The following is a 24507-nucleotide window of genomic DNA, read 5'->3' as shown; positions in this document are numbered from 1 at the left end:
AATAGGAGGGAGAACATGATGAGAGCCTTGTCAATCAATTCGGCTCTGGAGAGATTGTGTAATGGTAGGATTTAGAATTTTTCTCAGCCTGGTATATGCTTGTTAACAGGAGAGAAACGGTGCCTCCATAGCCAGGTGGGAAGCAGTGCATAGCACACGCTTCTTGATTAAAGCGGGGTTCAAGCCTGTCACCACCAAATACGGAGGATGCGGAAAGGTCAGGGAATGACCACCACATATTCCGGGAGCAATATGGCCTTAGTTGCTAATGCTCCAAAAAACCAAATAACAATAACAAGAGAGAATACTCCTACAGGGTTGAGATACACTTATATAGAAAGGCTAAAAGAATAAGTGCTGATAATATTGAGAGAGTATTAGGTGGATCGGAAAACTGCTAGCTTGGAATAATACACAGACTAATAGATTAACGATAACTGCAGGCAAAGGGAAGTGATTCTTGCACTGCGTCTATTAGAATGTGCAGCAGCAGCCAGGAAAGCAAGATGTCAGGGATTTCAAGGCCTGCTGTGAGTCATCACAGAATAAGTAACACATGAACTGTATTAAGGTAACTAAGAGTAAGAACAGGTGCATGTATACCAGTGCTCTGAGCATAGTAAATAAATTTGATGGATTTGAAGTGCTGGTCAAGCATTCAAATGTAGAAATTGTGTGGATATCAGAGACATGGTGTAACTCAAATATAAGGATGCAGAATATGAATATTGGGAGTAAGATATGTACAAAAAGGACAAGGGGTATGCTTTCAGCAAGAATCGAATAGCATATAAAGAAGTGCATCCAGCTGATGTGGATAAACAGTGCATTACTGACTAAGTATGGTGTGACATAAGCACTGGGAAACAAAAATGAAAGAAGTGTGTTATAGGCTTAAAGACTGAGAAGTAAAACGAACAACTGTACAGAGAAACGGAGGGGACCATTAAATCAGAATGTCTTATAAAGGATGATTTTAATTTTGCAGATATTGACTGGAACTTGTGGTTTGGTCACTCACCCACTAGCAAGACTTTTATGGATTTATTGGATGACTTTTTTTTTTTTACAACAGCACATTATATGACGCAACAAGAGAGTGTAATACCCTTAATTGGTTGTTCATGCATTAAGAATCTGCAGATAAAAGAACTACTAGATGGCAGTGATAACAGTGTATTGATTTGGAATTTACTTAAAGATGTTAACTACCATCAAGGGTATAGGGAGGAGTTCTTGCTTTCAAAAAAAAAAGGTGACAACAGTGGCCTCAGACAATTTTTAAATTCTACACAGTGGGACCAGCTGATAATGTTACCATCAGCAAATTCTAAATGGAAAGCATTCAAGGAAATAAGCATAGAAGCCATTAGGCTTTTCATACCAATTACGAAATATTGTTCTAGGCTTATTCATAATTGGATGTCAGATGAAGTAATGAGATTCATGTAGAGAAGAAAAATGCATGGGATGCATATAAATTATCAGGTGACACAGAAGCCTACACCAGTCTGCAATCATGTTACACAAGAAGTTGCACAAACTAAGGCAGATTATGAGAAATCTTTAGCAAGAATGCAAAGAAAACAGCAAAGACTTCTTCACTTATGTAACCACTAGAAAGAAGGGGATGAATCACATTGGTTCACTTGATATCGATGTTTTAACTGTTCATGATCCTGCTCAGGTTGCTGACAAACTGAATAAGTATTTTGCATCTACTTTCACATGAGGAATTCTTTATGAAAGTGGATGCCAGCAATTTATCAAACTGTAACAAAGGGCTAAATGATTTTGTAATAACTGAGAGAAAAGTGGAAGAGAAATTGTTGAAGTTAAACATAAGAAAGGCACCTTGGGTGGATAGGATCTATCCAATTATATAAAGGAAAACAGGAAAAGAGTTGAACAAATTATGAGAGCAACCTTGAATTCAGGAGATGTCCCTGCAGACTACAGATATGCAAATGTCTCTTCAATTCACAAAGTGTGACAGAAGTAATTACAGACCTGTTAGCTTTACTTCTGTTCCAAGGAAAATAATGGAATTAGTGGTTAAAGCGCTTCTGGATTAGACCAGGGTTCGAGCCCGTCGCCACCAAATACGGAGGATGTGGAAAGGTCAGAGAATGACCACCGCATATCCCGGAGCAATATGGCCTTAGTTGCTAATGCTCTTAAAAACCAAATAACAAACAAACAAAACAAACTGGTTAAAGAAGTAAGACAGGATCCTCTAGAGAGGAATGTACACTGAAGATTCCATGACTGGTGATGTGATTTGCAAATGGAAGCAGCCTGTAGGGCCAAAACGTGATTCTATTGGAATTCTTGTTTTCTAAGGTTTCTTAGAAAACAAGATGAACAGCAGCCTGGAAAGAGAAGTACTGGGGATTTCAAGAACTACTGGGAATCATCATGGAACAAGTAAACATGTGGGTTATGTTAGGGCAACTCAGAGTAAGAACATGTACATGTATGCTTCATGTACAGCAATGCTAAGAGTATAGTAAATAAATATGATGAATTTGAGGTACTGGTGAAAGCATCAAAGGCTGATATTGTTGAGAAATCAGACACATGGTGTCACATGAGATAAGAAATGCAGAATTGGAATTTGGGGAGCACAATGTGTACAGAAAGGATAGACAGGATAAAAGGGAAGGAGGGATGATGCTGTTAGTTAAGAAACGATAAGTGTTTACCTGTTATTTACATGATTGTTATTTTATACTGTACTTAATACGTAGTCATATAGTTATAGTTACGCTGGTTATTTTTTATTTTTAATTTAGATAAAGAGTTTTTGTGGATTTTACTTACGATAGGTAAAACCGTTATTTCGTTCCATTTTTGTAGCCATTGTTTTCGGATATAGTGGTAGGGAATTCAAATTTATTAATTGAGGTAGCTAGGTAGCTCTAACGCATAATTATATAGTAATACGCTTCACTGTTTCTATTTAATAGTTTCTATTCAAATACTACTGACATTTAATTTATTGATTTTATTAATTTAAACTACCATGCCCCAAACTAGAGCAGCAAAGCAACGGGCACAAAGTGGCAGGAGTGCTGTGACTCGGGGGAGAACTGAGGGGGGCAATTCTCCAACGCATCACAGCCTAAAGAAATGTGCAACTTGTGAAATGTTTGCCGAACTCTCTGGAACGGAACATGATATTGCCATGGGGGATGTCTTTGTGTGTGCGCGATGCAAGGAGTGTAAGGAAATCAGGCGACAACTCAGCGTTGTTATGGGCCTATATGAGAGTTTGAGAGACAGGGTGGATGCCCTCGAAAGATCTAAATTGAGGGGCCCATCAGGCTCTCAGCTGCCCACATCAACGCCAGAGCTTGCACTTGGTCATCACGCAACACAGCGGCAACCCCTAAGGCAGAATGCGCTGGTCCCACAGGAACTAGTTGTTGTTGGTGACTCTATTGTCAGGGAAACGGGGAACATCCTTTGTAAAAAGGATAGGTGGAACAGGACCAGGGTATGTCTGCAGGGGCAAAGGTTGATGACGTTGTAGAGCGGATATCATCTTTCAAGGGCACAAAAGGTGATATAGTTGTACACGTTGGCACTAATGATATTAAGAGTAGGAGACCGGCGGAATTACTCAACAAGTACAGGTCACTGTTGAAAAAAAGCCGTGAAATAGGGTTGAATTTGAAAGTGTCTGCAATTCTGCCCAGACACGATAGGAGGGAGTATATGATGAGAGCCTTGTCGATCAATTCGGCCCTGGAAAGATTGTGCAAGGCTCAAGGGGTAGAATTTTTTTCAGCCTGGGCTGTACTTGTTAACAGGAGAGATTGCTTCTACAGGGATGGGATACACTTAAATAGAAAGGGTGCAAGAATATTTGCTGATGCTATCGAGGCAGTGTTAGGTGGGTCGGAAAACTGCTAGTTTGGGGGGATACAAAGACTAATAGTTTAACAGTAACCGCAGGCAGAGGTGAAGGTGATTCTTGCACAACTTCTATTAGAATAAGAAGCGACCTGGAGCGAGGGGTGTTGGGGGTTTCAGGGACGGATGGCAGTCATCATGGAATAGTTGGGTATATGCGATGTGTTAGGGTAACAAGGAATAGGCATAGCAGCATGTATGCTTGCATGTATACCAATGCTAGAAGTATAGTAAATAAATTTGATGAATTTGAAGTGTTGGTCAAGACATCAAAGGCGGATATTGTTGGGATAGCAGAGACGTGGTGTCACAAAGATATAAGGAATGCAGAACTAGAATTTGGGGAGTACAATGTGTACAGAAAGGATAGACAGGACAGAAAGGGAGGGGGTGTTATGCTGTTAATTAAGAAAAACATAAAATCAAAGGAAGTGCACCCAGTTAATATAGATGAACAGTGCTCTGTTGAGTCAGTTTGGTGCGAGATAAGCACTGCGAAAGGAAAAATAAGGGTAGGAGTGTGTTATAGGCCTAATGACTTGAATGAGTACAATGAACAATTGTACAGAGAAATAGAGTGGGCCAGTAAATCTGAATGTCTTATAATGGGGGATTTTAACTTCCCAGATATTGACTGGAACTTGTGGGTTGGTCACTCACACACCAGTCAGACTTTTGTGGATTTATTGGATGATTGTTTTCTGCAGCAGCATGTTCGAGAGGCAACCAGAGAAAGTAACACTCTTGATCTGGTTATCAGCAGTGATCATTCGTGTATTAAGAATTTGCAGATAAAGGAACCACTAGGTGGCAGTGATCACAGTGTGCTGAAGTGGGATTTACTCAAAGAGGTAACTACCGTCAGGGGTAAAGGAAAGGGTTTTTCCTTCCGTAAAGGGGAGTACAGTGGGCTCAGACAGTTTTTAAATTCTGTACAGTGGGATCAACTGACGATGTTACCAACAGTAAATTCTAAGTGGGAAGCATTCAAGGAATTAATCGTGGAAGCTACTAGACTTTATATACCGATTAAGAAATATCGTTCAAGGTTTAGGCCTAAATGGTTATCAAATGAACTAATGAGACTCGTGACAGAGAAGAAAAATGCATGGGATGCATATAAATTATCAGGTGACGCAGAAGCCTGTGGCAGATATAAGCTAGTCTGTAATCAGGTCACAAAGGAGGTTCGGCAGGCGAAGGCGGATTACGAGAAATCTTTGGCAAAGGATGCTAAGAAAAACAGCAAGGATTTCTTTACTTATATAAACTCTAAAAGGAAGGGGATAAATATGATTGGTCCACTTGACATCGATGGTTCGACTGTTGATGATCCTGCTCAGATAGCAAACAAACTGAATGAGTATTTTGCACCTACATTCACACGTGAGGAATTATTACAGTTTGAAAATGGAAGAAGGTTATCAAATTGTAGCAGTGTGCTTAATGATTTTGTAATAACTGAGAGCAAAGTGGAGGAGAAATTGTTGAAGTTAAACATAAGAAAGGCACCTGGGGTGGATGGGATCTATCCAGTTATTTTAAAAGAGGTGGCAAAGCAACTAAGCAAACCCTTAGCCATAATTATGAGAGCATCCTTGGACTCAGGGGAGGTTCCCACGGACTGGAGATGTGCAAATGTGTCCCCAATTCACAAAGGTGGATCGAAGGGTGACACGAGTAATTACAGACCAGTTAGTTTAACTTCTGTTCCGGGTAAAATAATGGAGTCGCTGGTTAAAGATGCATTGCAGGATCATCTAGACAAGACTGCAGCAATAATTCAAACACAGCATGGGTTTGTTAAGGGAAAGTCTTGTCTGACAAATTTGATTGGTTATTATGATGTGGTCACAAAGGAACTGGATGCAAAAAATAATTTTGATATCATATACTTGGATTTCAGGAAAGCTTTTGACACTGTTGCGCATGGAAGACTACTGTACAAATTGGAGCAGAATGGTATTAAGGGTAAGTTGCTACAATGGATAAAAGGATGGTTAAGTGGGAGAAGACAGAGGGTGGTAATCAATGGGTGCTGCTCTTCGTGGACTAATGTTATTAGTGGAGTCCCACAGGGTTCGGTGTTGGGTCCACTGTTGTTTTGTGTATTTATCAATGATATTGATGAAGGTATATCAGGCTTAATGTCGAAGTTTGCAGATGACACAAAGGTTGGCAGGGTTGTTAATGACAGTAATGGCAGTGTGCTACTGCAACAGGATCTAGATAATTTGGGCAGATGGGCTAAGAAGTGGCAACTGAAGTTCAACCTTGACAAATGCAAAGTACTGCATATGGGTAGAAGTAACCCCAGAGAAACGTACCAACTGTGTGGTACTACACTTAAGGTGGTAGAAAATGAAAAAGACCTGGAGTAATTGTGCAGTCAGATATGAAGTTTTCTGAGCAATGCAGACAGGCAGCTAGGGCAGGTCATGGGGTTTTGTCAATGATATATAGGAATTTTGCTAGCAGGGAAAAGGAGGTGATTGTCCCTCTGTATAAGGCAATGGTCAGGCCACGCCTTGAGTACTGCGTACAGGTCTGGAGGCCTCATTTTAGGAAGGATGTAGATTTGCTTGAGCGTGTACAGAGAAGAGCAACACGATTGGTGAGGGGAATAAAGGGATCCTCTTACCAATCGAGGCTTAAGTTAAGTTCTGCAAATTGCAGTGGCTGGAGACTAGGCACCTGCGCGGTGATCTGATTGAGGTCTATAAGGCCTTGAATGGGTTGAGCACGCTGAATTCTGATGGGATCCTCCCACTTGTTCAGAATACGAACCTACGGGGACATAAGTTCAAATTAAGAAAGGACAGATGTAGAATAGATGTGCGGAAATTTGCCTTTAGCCAGCAGGTGGTTAATTGCTGGAACAAACTTCCATCTGTCGTTGTGGAAGTTGATAGGTTAAATAAATTTAAGGAGGAACTGGACAGGCATTTGGAGGGTATGGTGTGATTTTTTTTTTTTTTTTTTTTTTTGGCTGATGCTGCATAAGCTCCTACACTTGCTTTCTTGCATCATGTGCCACTACTACTACTACTACTACTACTACATAAAATCTAAGGAAGTGCATCCAGTTGACATGGGTGGAATGTTCAGTGTACTGTTGAGTCAGTTTCGTTCGACATAAACATGGGGAAGGCAAAGTTGAATGTAGGAATGTGTTATTGCCTAATGACTCTGATGAATACAACGAACAACTGTACAGAGAAACGGCCGTGTGTAAGATGTAGTTAGTTCACGATTATTACTTGTGGTGGGAGGTTACTGCTTGCGCGTTCCACTTGATTTTTTAAATTTATTTATATAATGATTAGTGAAGTGTGTTTTTCTGCTCCTTTCTTTAGCTCAAGTGCTAATTTATTAAAAAAATCTGTATAATTTGCAAACTTTTTGGAATACACGAGATAACTCGGGATAGCCCAAATGGGTTAATTACTCCCATTTATTTTCTACTAAAATATTTATAAAAAACAAAAAATAATACAATGAGTATTTGCATGATGCATACTTTTAATCTGTAAAATAAAAAAAGTTGATCCGTTACGGCAAATTTCCGGAAAAATATGTTCCGGGAAGTGGTTAAAATGCGAATACAGTTAAATGCAAATTTAACTGGATGAGCAGGGGTTAGTAAATAATGTTAAACTTTTACAATATTTACTAACAGTCCCACCACTGTAAAGGTGCAAGCAGAGAATTTCATTATCACAAAACAACCAACCTCACTGAAATCTAGTCCATTTGTCTCTTGAATGTCAACTTAATATCAATTCCATCAGCATTTTAGACTCCCACATAAGTCCCAGCTTGTCATACCCACAAGAAGCCTCAGGGCCCAAATTTAGGAAATATAGTACAGTAAACCCTAGATTTAACGGACTAATAGGGGAGAAGGGGTGTCCATTAATGCTGAAAGTCCGTTAAACTGAATGAACCTGCGGGGAGGGCATTTTTTATTGTTCTTAATGTAAAAAAAAAAAAAAAAAAAAAAACTTTAATACAATACACAGTACTGTACAATATAAAATAATTAAATTAAATTAAAATACAGAATATGTAATATTTACTCACCTTTTTGACAGTGTAGTTGACGAGTATTTTGCCGAGACCATAGTGGTAGTAGTACAATAGTCGTTATTCAGTATCTGAAGGTAGAGGTGAAGGGGAAATCCTCAGCTTCAGATTCTTCTGAAATGTTCACAAATGGAGGCATTGGTGTCATCTGTTTACTGGTAGATGGTTGAGATGTACAAGCAGTTGGAGGTGAAATAAGATTGGAAGTTGGTGAAGTTCACTTAAAGAAAGTGTCCAGCTTCAGATGTTTGAAGAAACAACTGAAGAAACAACTTCATTATTAAGAAACAACACTCTGATGTTGTTTCTTAATAATGATCGCCCTGAACTGCCGAAAATATTCACAGTAAGGGACAATTTCAGTGTCAGAAGATGTCCCTATGTAGTGGATGGCAATATCCATGAGATTTCTCATTTCAGACAGTGTATAGGCTATGCTTGTGTAATTTGCTCTTCCTCAATGTTTTCTTCTTTCTCTGCCTTGCCATATTGAACCTCGTCCACAATTTCTTCTTCAGTGAGGACTTGGTAGCCAGGATCACCTTCATTATTTTCAAGCCATTTCAGAACATCATCTTCAATTATTTCCCAGTTGCCAGCATTTAAAAGGGTGCGCTGAAAGTCTGCCTCAAATCCTACAAAATCCAAATCTGGTTCAATATTGTACAACTTCTTCCAACCATTTGCTAAAGTTGTAGTCTTCATCTCCTTCCAAGCAGCTGCAAAGTTAAAGAGTGCAGACTTAATGTTGTAGGCTCGTAGATTCTGAAGTGTCCTGGTTCCTCTTGTGTCTTATTCTTCTGCATCTTCTTCATCCTCCAATACAACCATTACGTCTTCCAAAAAGTTCTTCTTATACAGCCTCTTGCAGGCTGCAAATATTCCCTGGTCCATTGGCTGAATAACTGAAGTTGTGTTAGGAGGCAAAAAAAGACATTTAATTCTGCCATCCTTACTAACTAACTTCTCAGCACTAGGATGAGCAGGGGTGCTGTCAAGTAGCAACAATGCGTTTACATTATTGGGGGAATCTTCAGAGCATCTGTCTAGAAGCACCTCACATCAGGGACAAAGTGGTTGAAGAACCAGTCAGAAAAAATCTCTGAAGTAAACCACACATTCTTTGAGCTGATGTAAATAACAGGCAACTGATTCATAATGTCTTTAAGAGTGTGTGGTTTCTTTGATTTCTCTACCACCATGGGCTTCAGGCAATGCAAGCCATCAGCATTTGCACAAAGTAAGACAGAAACAACCCCAGGGACTCACATCTGGTGAGTATGGGCCTGGCACACCCGGTCCTGAGCTGGATATTCTTCTCTCTCTCTCTCTCTCTCTCTCTCTCTCTCTCTCTCTCTCTCTCTCTCTCTCTCTCTCTCTCTCTCTCTCTCTCTCTCTCTCTCTCTCTCTCTCTTCCCCCCCCCCCCCCGGTAACTCAATTTTTTTTTGGCTAGTGCAGCATAAGCCTCAGGCTTCCTTGCACCATATGGTTAATAATAATAAATTTGCTCCTTACTTAATTTGCAACCAGGAGTGCTGTGTTCATGTTTGTAGGCCAGTGTATTTTCAGGAACAGCATGATAGAACAGGCCAGTTTCATCAGCATTGTAAACCTGTGATAAAATAAGGTCCTCGGATTTAATAAGTTCATTTATAAATTTTCTAAACGGCTCAACTTGTGAAGTGTCTGCATTTAAAGATTCACTGCAGGTTTTCTTGTTCACAATGCTATGCCATGCCTTTTTCTAAAACACCACAGCCACCCATCACTTGCCTTAACATTAAATCCCATGTGTTTTTCAAGAGTTTCACATGCAGATTTCAACTCAAAACTTTGTACATTAACACCACTAGATCTCTGTTGGACATACCACTTATACACAGCTTCTAAGTTTTTATCTTGTGCAACTTTCATGTGTTTTCTACTCCCCTCTGCAGAACCACATTTATAACTATCAACACTGTATTTTAAAGAAAAACGTTGCAATTTGGCCTTTGATTTATGGAAACAGTTTTTTTTTTTTACACCGTAAATTTCACAAACACATGCTACTGAGATGCCTTGTTATAATTTCTGTACCACATTTAAGTTCACACGCTTTCTTTTAACTCCTCTTGATGCCATTTTAAATTGTAAGGATTGCAAAATTATTTAATAAATAGTCACAATTCAGAAATCACAGAAACACTCTGTATACAATCTGACTGCACGACAGCTTGAGGCAGACTGAGACAAAAACAAAGTGAGTTGGTAGACCTGCAGTTTAGTGTCCCAAGTCGCGTTCGGCTCACAAGTCACCACCTTATCTGTTATCTGGGAAAACAGCTATTTGAACACATTTTCAGAAAGAATAAAAAACAATTTCCTGAATTTGATTATAAAAATAAAAGTAGGTAATTATGAAAACAATAATGGAAATAGGCAATTATTATTAATTTTTAATTAAATAATAACATTGAAATTTTGTATAACCTAAAAAAATAATATGGTTGAGATCAATATGTGCATTACTGTATTATTTTTTGTCAGGTCCGTTAAACTCGAAATCCATTATATCGGGATTCTTTAAATCGGGGATTACTGTACCATATAAAATTAAAAAAAAAAAAAAAAAAAAAAAAAAACACTATTCAAAAATTACATTATGAGAGCAAAAAAGAGTGTGGTATTGCACTTAGTATCAAAAAATGTTGATCAAAGGTCTGAGTTCAAGCAAACTTGAATAATTTTCAAATAAGATCTGTATACTTTAAATATAAAGTTTTGTATCTGCAATAAGGCCTCTGAGGTTGGGATTATTCATACCACCATATTTAAACACACACACCAACCGTTTATGACTGATTGAATAATGAAATAAAATAAAATAAAATGATAGAAAGACTGTAAAATAATATTTACAAAAAACTAAACTATAACAAAAATAAAATAAGTAAATAAGTTAAAATGCATTAAAATATAAATATAAAAGCGATAAAAAGACGATAAAAAACACTATTAGAGCTTTCGGAGGTGTCTGCCTCCTTCCTCAGTAATAGCGAGACTTAAACGACATATCCTTAAATACCAGGTTCACGGCACATGTGGATGACCAGGCGCATACTCAGCATTCCTTTCACTTGTACCAGAACCGGAAGTGGTCTGAACACGTGGAAAATTAAAACGTTTATCTCTGGTCAAAACCACCGCCTCAAAAAGGGGGTGAAGCCTAACTCCCCTGTCTCTGTTCATACTATTGTTACCAGTTCATACTATTGTTAGAGGATCCAATCCACAGACTTTCCAGCCACTTGCGGTCCCAGAATCTATGCGCCCGGTCAAGGATGACAGCGTTGTCGAGGGAGATCTGGTGTTGTTTTTCCCAATAGTGCTCGGCAATGGCAGATTTATTGAGCTCTGCGGTCCGTATCGCTCGTGAATGTTCCCCCAGACGGTCCTTGAGACACCGTCCTGTCTCCCCCACGTAACATTCCCCACAATCCGGGCATGTGATCTCATATACGACCCCACTACTAGAATCCCTAGTAATGGGGTCTTTGACCTGTGACACTACTGTGTGCAACCTCCGGCCCGGAAGCTGCACACAGCGTGACGGAAAGTCTTGAAGCATCCTCACAATGCGATCTGACAGGCCCGGATAGTAGGGAACATACACTGTGGTAAGTTTTGGCTTCTCTCATCTGAATTATATCAGCACCAAGTTGCTAATTGCAGCACTCGTGAGATTTCCTATATCCCGCCATGACCACTGGTAGACCCACAAAATGGGAGACCAATGCTTTTTTATTAGAAAAGATTGTCATTCCATAATATAATGTATAAAAAATTAATGGAAATGCTGTTATTTATAACAGTTTATCATTTGATGTGTTCAGCAAAAAGAATGAGATAGGAATTACCAATGAAAATTATATTAAATTAAATAACTCAACTGCCATTTTGGAAACAACAATTAGTTTATTAGCTCTGTAATGCTCATAATTCCAAAGTGGATTCAGAAATGTTGTCTGTAAATAAAAAATAATTTAGGATACCAAATTATGTGGATATAGGTTTCCTTAACTTCAGAGTCAATAAACTAACTGTTGCTTTCAAAATGGTAAGCTAAGTGTTATCCACTTAATTTAATCAAATTTTGGCAGTTTATCATTTACCAGGCAAAAGGCTGAAGCCTAAACTTCTCTTCAGCTTTAAAACAGCAGAACAATGCATGGAAGTAGAGTTATGTATTATCTGCTGTAAAGCAAAAGAAAAAAAAAATTAAAATAAAATGTCTACCAAACTTTATATTTGATGTACATATTTCAAATATTTATACACTCCCTCTTTCAAATTAATCTACAAAAGCTCCCTGCCTCTACAAGGCTAGGCTGCAACTTGTTCAAATAGTTGTCTTAAAGCACATTTTCAAACATCCAATCTAAAATTATCTTTCATTAACCCAGCGATAGCATACAGAATGCACCAAATAAAACAAAAATTGTAAATTCAAATGGCTATCAGAGCAATGTAAATATGAATTTCAATTCCTTCAGTATATTTTTGACTTCTGTTCTGCTTCCCTAATTTTGTTGAAATGTGGAAAGTATGTCCATAAAAATATCAGATAGTTTTAGGCATTATGCATAAGCCTATACATCAGTTCATGTAACAATAAGTTGGGTATTTGTTGAGAAGACCTAATACCAAGTGTTTGTAGTAAAAATGAACATCATAGGTCAGAAAAATTGCTTCCAGAGGGACAAGATGTCTAATATTAATTTATTTTTGGCTTTGATTTTAGATTTTACATGTCACTGTTTCAATCTGAAGTGTGCTAGTTGGATTATAATTTTCTGGTGGTAACATTACAAATTTTTGGTTGTGTTGTTCAAGTGACTGTTGTTTTACTGTCGTTAGTGGACTTAACTTTCTGTGCAGCTGACTGTGTAAGTGGAATTCCTATGTTATTATTTATAAGTCTTTCTGTCATTTTTTTAAGTGCTAATTTCAGCCAGCACAACTTGGCATGCCAAATACAGCAGTAACTAATAGGCTGTTGATATGACATGAAATTTCCAAACGCATCAGAATGCTAATTCTGCATGCAGCCATCATTATTGCCCTCAGTACTAAAAAATAAAATAGGAAACCTTTATAATTACATCAGTGGACAATATAAATGATTTCAATTGCAGATTTATTGTAGACTTTTATTTGCAATCTGGCTTACATGTATTATGTGCTTAACTAGTAGTAGTAGTAGTGGCATGTGATGCAAGAAAGCAAATGTATGAGCTTATGCAGCATCAGCCAAAAAAAAAAAAAAAAAAAAAAAAAAAAAAAAAAAATCACACCATTCCCTCCAAATGCCTGTCCAGTTCCTCCTTAAATTTATTCAACCTATCAACTTCCACAATGACAGATGGAAGTTTGTTCCAGCAATTAACCACCCGCTGGCTAAAGGCAAATTTCCGCACATCTATTCTACATCTGTCTTTTCTTAAGTTGAATTTATGCCCCCTTAGGTTCGTAATCTGAACAAGTGGAAGGATCCCATCAGAATTCAGTGTGCCCAACCCTTTCAAGGCCTTATATACCTCAATCAGATCACCACGCAGGTGCCTAGTCTCCAGCCACTGCAATTTGCAGAACTTAAGCCTCTCTTGGTAAGAGGATCCCTTCATTACCCTCACCAATCTTGTTGCCCTTCTCTGTATATGCTCAAGTAAATCTACATCCTTCCTAAAATGAGGCCTCCAGACCTGTACGCAGTACTCAAGGCGTGGCCTGACCATTGCCTTATACAGAGGGATAATCACCTCCTTTTCCCTGCTAGCAAAATTCCTATATATCATTGGCAAAACCCCATGACCTGCCCTGGCAGCCTGTCTGCATTGCTCAGAAAACTTCATATCTGCCTGCACAATTACTCCCAGGTCTTTTTCATTTTCTACCACCTTAAGTTTAGTACCACACAGTTGGTACGTTTCTCTGGGGTTACTTCTACCCATATGTAGTACTTTTCATTTGTCAAGGTTAAACTTCAGTTGCCACTTCTTAGCCCATATGCCCAAATTATCTAGATCCTGTTGCAGTAGCACACTGCCTTTTATCCATTGTAGCAACTTACTCATAATACCATTCTGCTCCAATTTGTACAATAGTCTTCCATGCACAACAGTGTCAAAAGCTTTCCTGAAATCCAAATATATGATATCAAAATTATTTTTCGCATCCAGTTCCTTTGTAACCACATCATAATATCCTATCAAATTTGTCAGACAAGGCTTTCCCTTAACAAACCCATGCTGTGTCTGAATTATTGCTGCAGTCTTGTCTAGATGATCCTGCAATGCATCTTTAACCAGCGACTCCATTATTTTACCCAGAACAGAAGTTAAACTAACTGGTCTGTAATTACTCGTGTCACCCTTCGATCCCCCTATGTGAATTGGGGATACATTTGCAGATCTCCAGTCCGTGGGAACCTCCATTGAGTCCAAGGTTGCTCTCATAATTATGGCTAAGGGTTTGCTTAGTTGCTTTGCCGCCTCCTTTAATATAACTGGATAGATCCCATCCACCCCAGGTGCTTTTCTTACGTTTAACTTCAATTTCTCTTCCACTTTGCTCTCAGTTATTACAAAATCATTAAGTATCTTGCTACAATTTGATAACCTTCTGCCATTTTCAAACCTTAATAATTCCTCACGTGTGAATGTAGATGCAAAAAATACTCATTCAGTTTGTTTGCAATCTGAGCAGGATCATCAACAGCCGAACCATCGATGTGAAGTGGACCAATCAGATTCATCCCCTTCCTTTTAGAGTTTATATAAGTAAAGAAATCCTTGCTGTTTTTCTTAGCATCTTTTGGCAAGGATTTCTCGTAACCTGCCTTCGCCTGCCGAACCTCCTTTGTGACCTGATTACAGATTAACTTATATCTGCCATAGGCTTCTGAGTCGCTTGATAATTTATATGCATCCCATGCATTTTTCTTCTCTGTTACGAGCCTCATTAGTTCATTTGACAACCATTTAGGCCTAAACCTTGAACAATATTTCTTAATAGGTATGAAACTTTTAGTAGCTTCCACGATTAATTCCTTGAATGCTTCCCACTTAGAATTTACTGTTGGTAACATCGTCAGTTGATCCCACTGTACAGAATTTAAAAACTGTCGGAGACCACTGTACTCGCCTTTACGGAAGCAACAACCCTTTCCTTTACCCCTGATGGTAATTAAATCTTTAAGTAAATCCCACGTCCGTACACTGTGATCACTGCCACCTAGTGGTTCTTTTATCTGCAAATTTCTAATACATGAATGATCACTGCTGATAACCAGATCAAGAGTATTACTTTCTCTGGTTGCCTCTCGAGCATGCTGCTGCAGAAAACAATCATCCAATAAATCCACAAAAGTCTGAATAGTGTGTGAGTGGCCAACCCACAAGTTCCAGTCAATATCTGGGAAGTTAAAATCCCCCATTATAAGACATTCCGATTTACTAGCCCACTATTTCTCCGTACAATTGTTCATTGTACCCATTCAAGTCATTAGGCCTAAAACACACTCCTACTCTAATTTTTGCTTTCGCAGTGTCACACCAAACTGACTCAACAGTGCACTGTTCATCTATACCAACTGGATGCACTTCTTTTGATTTTATGTTTTTCTTTATTAACAGCATAACACCTCCTCCCTTCCTATCCTGTCTATCCTTTCTGTACACATTGTACTCCCCAAATTCCAGTTCGGCATTCCTTATATCTGTGTGACACCACATCTCTGATATCCCAACAATATCCACCTTTGATGTCTTGACGAACACTTCAAATTCATCAAATTTATTTACTATACTTCTAGCATTGGTATACATGCAAGTATACATGCACCTATTCTTAATTACTCTAACACATCCCATATACCCACCTGTTTCACGATGACTGCCATCCGTCCCTGAAACCCCCAACACCCCTTGCTCCAGATCGCTACTTATCTAATAGAAGTTGTGCAAGAATCACCTTCACCTCTGCCTACGGCTACTGTTAAACTATTAGTCCTTGTATCTCCCCAAGCTATCAGTTATCCAACCCACCTAACACTGCCTCGATAGCATCAGCAAATATTCTTGCACCCTTTCTATTTAAGTGTATCCCATCCCTGTAGAAGCAATCTCTCCTGTTAACAAGTACAGACCAGGCTGAAAAAAATTCTACCCCTTGAGCCCTGCACAATCTTTCCAGGGCCGAATTGATCGACAAGGCTCTCATCATATACTCCCTCCTATCGTGTCTGGGCAGAATTGCAGACACTTTCAAATTCAACCCTAATTCACGGCTTTTTTTCATCAGTGACCTGTACTTGTTAAGTAATTCTGCCGGTCTCCTACTCTTAATATCATTAGTGCCAACGTGTACAACTATCACCTTTTGTGCCCCTAAAAGATGATATCTGCTCTACAACGTCATCAACCTTTGCCCCTGGCAGACATACCCTGGTCCTGTTCCACCTATCCTTTTTACAAAGGATGTTTCCCGTTTCCCTGACAATAGAGTCACCAACAACTACTAGTTCCTTTGGGACCAGCGCAATCTGCCTTGGGGGTTGCCGCTGTGTTGCGTGATGACCAAGTGCAAGCTCTGGCGTTGATGTGGTCAGCTGAGAGCCTGATGGGCCCCTCAATTTAGATCTTTCGAGGGCATCCACCCTGTGGAAATTGAGTCAAGCATGGGAGAGGCAGCAGCAAATCACACACTCAAATTCTTTATAATTTTCTAAAAAATTCTTTAAATTAAATGAAAAAAAATTTAAAGCAAAATATACATTGAAACACTTAAAACGTTTATTCTAAAGTTTTTATTCTTAAAAATTTAATTCAAACTTCTAAAAATATTTTTTTTCCATGTGATGCTTAAAAGATATTCCATAGGCCATTTCTATGTACATTTATGGGTGTATTAAAATATCTATTAGCTGTTCTAATCCTGGTTTAATGAATTAAAATAATAATTAAAAAACTATATATTATTTTTTATTATATCCAATATACTATCAAGATAATGAACACAGTAAGTGCCCAATTTTAAATCATTTACTGCCTTTATTCAAAATATTTCCGTGGAAGACTCACATGCATCAGTCTGACTTATTAGATATGTTCCAGCTAGAGGGTTAATCTGAATCTACTTCTCCACGTTTGTGTCATCCTAGAATAAGAGAAAATATAATTCCTTTACTGAATTCTTATTAAGTTTATGACTTCATATTGTGATGTAATTATAATGTGTGTTAAATTTGTACCTTCATAACTGAATCCTTTTGTCTGTTATTATTCAGTACCTGGCTATTATGATTATATCCATTAAATGTGTAGTAGTAGTAGTGCCATGTGATGCAAGAAAGCATGTGTATGAGCTTATGCAGCATAAGCCAAAAAGAAAAAAAAAAAAAAATCACACCATTCCCTCCGAATGCCTGTCCAGTTCCTCCTTAAATTTATTCAACCTATCAACTTTCACAACAACAGATGAAAGTTTGTTCCAGCAATTAACCACCCGCTGGATAAAGGCAAATTTCGCACATCTATTCTACATGTCTTTTCTTAATTTGAATTTATGCCCCCTTAGGTTTGTAATCTGAACAAGTGGAAGGATCCCATCAGAATTCAGCATGCTCAACCTATTCAAGGCCTTATACACCTCAATCAGATCACCGCGCAGGTGCTTAGTCTCCAACCACTGCAATTTGCAGAACTTAAGCTTCTCTTGGTAAGAGGATCCCTTCATTCCCCTCACCAATCTTGTTGCCCTTCTCTGTACACGCTCAAGTAAATCTACATCCTTCCTAAAATGAGGCATCCAGACCTGTACGCACTACTCAAGGCGGAAAAAAGAGGTGAAAACTTTCTCATTGGTCAACTGCTAAAAAACACAGTGGCGCTTAGGCAGCTGACTGGTATTCATACTCTTTTCAATGAAAAGAATAAAACTGTCACTAAATCACTGTTACCAATTTTAAGGACGTGAATTAATGAGTTTTAGTTGCTTCTGCTTTTCCAAAATAATACACAGTAGGATTATTTTGAAAAAGCAGAAGCAGCTAAAAATGAGGAGCATTTGCACAGTTCATCATCTGTAAATTATATAGTCTTGTATTCCAGAATAACAGAAGAATAACTGGAATAATACAGTATTTTATTCCAAAATAAGGTTACATACACTGGAAAAAAAAAAAAAAAAAAAACTTTTATTCAGTATCACACTGGGCCACCTTTGTTTCAAATAATTGCTGTTATTTGAAATAAAGGGCTGCATGGATTCCATAAGGTGTTTTGGTTTAACTTTTTTTAAGCATGGAGATTGTGAACCTTCCCTGGCCATTCCTTCAGCAAAATATTGCATAGCTGCAACAGAGTTGAAGGAAGAAGACATCTTGCTGAATAGCTCTCCCCCCTCTCTCTCTCTCCAGCATATCTCACACGTTATCATAAGGACAAGTGAATGTGGGAGGCCAGGGATGAAAATAAAGGAATGAAGATGGTGGAAATCCATATCACGTTTTCCAAATCATTCTTGCACAATGTGCTGTTGCACTGTTATCCATAGAGTGGCCATCACCTTTGGGATAAAAGTGTACCATCGCAGGGTGCAATAGATCTGATACAAAATTAAAGTATTTGCTGGATGTCATTTGACCTTCCACCAGTATAAATGGACTCAGTCTTTGCCAACAAAACATTCCCCATACCAAGATACCACCTGCAAATGCTTGAGTTTTCTTAACAAGGCAAGCACGGTCCATTTCTTTACGAGGTTTTCACCTCACACTCTGCCTACCATCAGTGCAAAACAAAGTGTATTAGTAGTAGTAGTAGTAGTGGCATGTGATGCAAGAAAACAAATGTATGAGCTTATGCAGCATCAGCAAAAAAAAAAAAAAAAAAAACACACCATTCCCTCCAAATGCCTGTCCAGTTCCTCCTTAAATTTATTCAACCTATCAACTTCCACAACGACAGATGGAAGTTTGTTCCAGCAATTAACCACCCACTGGCTAAAGGAAAATTTCCGCACATCTATTCTACATCTGTCCTTTCGTAATTTGAATTATGCCCCCTTAGGTTCGTAATCTGAACAAGTGGAAGGATCGGCCTTATACACCTCAATCAGATCACCGTGCAGGTGCCTAGTCTCCAGCCACTGCAATTTGCTGAACTGAAGCCTCTCTTGGTAAGAGGATCCCTTCATTCCCCTCACCAATCTTGTTGCCCTTCTCTGTACATGCTCAAGAAAATCTACATCCTTCCTAAAATGAGGCCTCCAGGCTTGTACGCAGTACTCAAGGCGTGGCCTGACCATTACCTTATACAGAGGGATAATCACCTTTTCCCTGCTAGCAAAATTCCTATATATCATTGACAAAACCCCATGACCTGCCCTGGCAGCCTGTCTGCATTGCTCAGAAAACTTCATATCTGCCTGCACAATTACTCCCAGGTCTTTTTCATTTTCTACCACCTTAAGTGTAGTACCACACAGTTGGTACGTTTCTCTGGGGTTACTTCTACCCATATGGAGTACTTTGCATTTGTCAAGGTTAAACTTCAGTTGCCACTTCTTAGCCCATCTGCCCAAATTATCTAGATCCTGATGCAGTAGCACACTGCCATTACTATCTTTAACAACCCTGCCAACCTTTGTATCATCTGCAAACTTCGACATTAAGCCTGATATACCTTCATCAATATCATTGATAAATATACAAAACAATAGTGGACCTAACACCGAACCCTGTGGGACACCACTAATAACATTAGTCCAAGAAGAGTAGCACACATTGATTACCACCCTCTGTCTTCTCGCACTTAACCATCCTTTTATCCATTGTAGCAACTTACCCTTAATACCATTCTGCTCCCATTTGTACAATACTCTTCCATGCGCAACAGTGTCAAAAGCTTTCCTGAAATCCAAATATATGATATCAAAATTATTTTTTGCATCCAGTTCCTTTGTAACCACATCATAATATCCTATCAAATTTGTCAGACAAGACTTTCCCTTAACAAACCCATGCTCTGTCCGAATTATTGCTGCAGTCCTGTCTAGATGATCCTGCAATGCATCTTTAACCAGTGACTCCATTATTTTACCCGGAACAGAAGTTAAACTAACTGGTCTGTAGTTACTCGTGTCACCCTTCGATCCCCCTTTGTGAATTGGGGATACATTTGCACATCTCCAGTCCGTGGGAACCTCCCCGAGTCCAAGGATGCTCTCATAATTATGGCTAAGGGTTTGCTTAGTTGCTTTGCCGCCTCCTTTAATATAACTGGATAGATCCCATCCATCCCAGGTGCTTTTCTTACGTTTAACTTCAACAATTTCTCTTCCACTTTGCTCTCAGTTATTACAAAATCATTAAGTATCCTGCTACAATTTGATAACCTTCTGCCATTTTCAAACCTTAATAATTCCTCACGTGTGAATGTAGATGCAAAATACTCATTCAGTTTGTTTGCTCTCTGAGCAGGATCATCAACAGTCGAACCATCGATGTCAAGTGGACCAATCAGATTCATCCCCTTCCTTTTAGAGTTTATATAAGTAAAGAAATCCTTGCTATTTTTCTTAGCATCTTTTGCCAAGGATTTCTCGTAATCTGCCTTCACCTGCCGAACCTCCTTTGTGACCTGATTACAGATTAACTTATATCTGCCATAGGCTTCTGAGTCGCTTCTGAGTATTGTGATTCTTCTGACTTCAACTTGCTTCCACCATTCCATTATCCAATCACAACATTCTCTGCACCACTGCAAGCAGATTTTTCTCTTTTTCTTTGAAAAAAGTGGCTTCCAAATAGGGCAACTGGCAATATCCAATTCCTTGAATTCCCTCTGCATTGTAAAGATTGATAAAAAGGCAGTTGTGTGAACTGGGTTAAATTCAAATGTTATTTGCTGCACACAGGATGTATATTTTTCTGTACCATTCTCCTCTGACTATGACAGCTTCACTCTTGATGTACTGTTTTCTTGCTACATTTATGCCTTTCAGAAACACTCGCTTTCCAGTCATTAAAATCTTTGAGATTTTGGATGCTTTTAGAAATCAGTTATGTCTTTCATTTTTTGGATTGTGGCCCATGCTCAGGTCCAGATTTAAACTTGTTGTGGCCCTAAGAATATATCAATCATATATTAATATAATAACATATATTAGGCCCTTCTCTCTTACACCAGCAAAACTGTTCACCTGTGAAAATATTAAAAAAGGATTTTTTTGATGGACCTGGGCCCCTTGTAATGTGAGGCCCTAAGCTGTAACTTGTTTAGCTTATATGTAAATCTGGCCCTGCTCCTGCTAAACATGCAACATGCATCCACAATAAAAACTTTTTCAAAGAAAGCGTGTGATCTGCTTGATCAAACATTTTCCCCATTTGGGATTCAGATTAGTGCAGTCAAACAGCCTGTGCAGTCTTTATACTCAACAAGACAATACGTCATCACCCCACATCACAGCTTTATTGCATTTCTTCTGTCTGTGGCTGTCTTAATACAAAGGTATGTATATTTTTGAATAGTGTGTAGAATAACTTCATCAAATACTCAGTTAGATTTGCAAGCAGAAATATGCTCAGACCAGACCTTTGGTTTGAATGCTCTAGGCAGTCATTTAATTAGTCCCCTCCCACCCCTGTGAGTGTACTGCTTCAGCAGTAATAATGGTTGAGAGGAGGGGGCACAGTTAATAAAATATATGAACAAGGTAACTAAAACAAAAACTACACTGGACAATGAAACAAGTATTAAAAATAGCAAGTGAAGTCTAAAAGATATACATTACATCACTCACCAAAACTGAATGATAATTTGCTTATAGTTGCATTTTGCAAACATGAGTTTTTGGTTTAAAAAAAATTAGCAAACTGGAGTACATTTCAACATGAAGATTGTGAATCCCACTTTATTTTTTTGGGCACCCACATTTACTCGCTCCACAGGCAAATATCTTTCGCGGCGACTGATAAATCCAAGTCTAAGCGTGCTAGACATCAATTTTGATAATCTTTTGGAGTAATGAAAAAGGCACTAAATGAACAAAAAACATTTTTACAATATACACGTTCTATAAAAAAAAACTACATTTATACAAAAAAAAAACATATTCTACATGCATTAATCCACAAATTATCAGATGAGACAAACAAATAGATAGTTAAAACCAACCTGGCACGGCGCCCTAAGAGAGCCTACAGCAGATGTAGTACAACAGGGGAGCAAGCTGAAGGTCTCTTCCCCGTCAACATGATGATCTTTACTGGACAGCACTACCTCCGTCAGTATCGGAAACATACACCAGATATTACGATGTCGCTACGATTCTTAATATTCACTGAATTCACTTCTTCTAGCTCACAGATATATATATAAAAAAACAAAATACTTAATATAAAAAGAAAGCTAATGTATACAATAACAAATAATAACAACCAGTTTCCCCTCAAAATCCAACTTCTCGCAAATCCTATGTGCACGGTAAGGAAGCTCATCACTAGGGGGTGCTGAAAGCATTCACTTTTATGTATTGCATCACTACACTCAAAATGAGTGCAGATAAAAATTTCCATCAGTTGTTTCCGCTATAGACTAATTTCAAGAATGACAGCAAAATGGTTATACCTGCAGAATAGTAAGATACTACTATGTGGCTGTACCAGTTGAAAGGTGATTGTGTGATACTACCAATTAGAATTTGAAGTATCCTTTTTATTTTTTTTAACAAAATTAAATAAATAAATAAATAACATAATATTTGGTATTATTAAAGGAACAAAAGCATTAGCTATAATTACTGTAAACATAAACGTAACCATTAGATTTTTAAAACATAAGAATAAAATATAATTTTTGTAACATATATAGGGATCAGGGTTGCCAAGTGTTCCTAAATTCTAAAGTAATGTTGGAGTAATTTTTGTTTAGCGCCCAGAAGCAATTAATGTTCCCAGTGATGATAGATAAACACAGTAATTTTGAAGGAGATGGCGAGCGAGTAATAACAAATCTTAATAGATTTGTTATTACTCGCAGGACTGCTGCAGTGTATATCGCAGGACTGCTGCAGGGTAGAAGGCAAAGGGTTCTTATTAATCTTCAAAAAGAACTAACACTTCACAAAGAACTAACAAGCGGTTTTTCGACCACTGTTGTTTCTGAATTTCATAAATTAGTATTGGCATTAGCAGAGCCATATGATGCAAGAAAGCAAGCTTATACAGCATCGGCCAAACAAAAAACCCTTTCCATTTCACTTCAAAACTTTGTCCAGTGCTTTCATCCTTGAATTTATTTAAGCCGTGACTTCCACAACGACAGATGGAAGTTTGTTCCAGCAATCAACCACTCACTGGCTAAAGACAAATTTCTACACATCTATTCTACAATTGTCTTTCTTTAATTTGAATTTCTACCCCCTCAGAATCGTAATCTGAGCAAGAGGAAGAATCCCATCAGCATTGAGCCTGATGATCAAACCATTCAAAGATTTATAGGAGACCAGGCACCTAGCAGGTGCTAGTCTCCAGAAGCTGCAATTTCCAGAATTAAGCCTTTCTTCATAAGAGCACCCCGTTGTTCCCCTCACCAGTCTTGTTGTCCTTCTCTGTATTCGGTTTAGCAACTCTGCATCCTTCCTAAAATGAGGCGTTAAGACCTGTACTCACAGTGTTGAATCCAAGGGGATGACCGGTAGAAACTCACCCCCGGTGGAATAAAAATCCCCCGGTGAAAAATAGTAATTTTTATTTTAATATTCGTTAAAAGACCTCGGACGTTCAAACTTTCGCTACATTTTTTGTTTAATTTTAATTGAAATTTTCTTCTTACTGCGTTCTCTGTGGACCATATTATCAGTTTACACAATGTTGTAATTAAAAAAACACGAATTCAAAGAATTTATATCAAGCAAACACAATATAAAAAATCACATCAACTAAGACATTTAAGAATTTCAAAATAATTAAATGGAAATATTTCTGGCTGCACAAATTGTAACTAAAAGCCACTATTTCAAGTGTCAGCATTTTCATTTTATGGTTCCCTTAAATTTTCACATAAACCATCTATTCAGAGTGCTTCACACAAACAGTCTACTTGAAAGTATGTAATTCATTGTTTGTATATCGCTAACAAAATTATTATTATTATATTAGGGTTACCCGTAATTCAGTACATAACCCCGTATTCGCGTCTGTAAATTGCGTGTGTTCTCTGGTCGATTTGCCTGTTTTGCTGGATAAAAAAAACTCCCAGTTTCTGTGTGGAAAAACTCATTAAAGTTCCTCGCATCATTGACGGGATTCGAACCCTGCCCGTTTCCACCGGTGTGGAGAAGACACGCAGAATATATCACAAACAAAATAATGACTGGATTGCAACCCGTGAATAGATTCGACTAAATTGGTCCCTCAGTGACGGATTTTAATTAAAAAGTTTCCGGCAGCTTTA

General features: G+C 38.3%; 1 long non-coding RNA gene across 1 annotated transcript in view; it reads right to left on the bottom strand.

The window, feature by feature from the left end:
* Positions 1-22319, bottom strand: part of LOC150083614 (uncharacterized) — a 113782-nt gene extending 91463 nt beyond the window's left edge. Inside the window, exon 1 of the long non-coding RNA XR_016547199.1 lies at positions 22228-22319. This is a non-coding gene — a long non-coding RNA (uncharacterized LOC150083614). The remainder of the gene's footprint in view (positions 1-22227) is intronic.
* Positions 22320-24507: the final 2188 nt, after the last annotated feature.

Source organism: Mastigoproctus giganteus, chromosome 7 (assembly GCF_048544385.1).
Source record: "Mastigoproctus giganteus isolate SK-2022 chromosome 7, ASM4854438v1, whole genome shotgun sequence".
Lineage (NCBI taxonomy): Eukaryota > Metazoa > Arthropoda > Arachnida > Uropygi > Thelyphonidae > Mastigoproctus > Mastigoproctus giganteus.
Note: the sequence above shows the minus strand (reverse complement) of the source record. Positions and strands in the feature narration are given on the sequence as shown.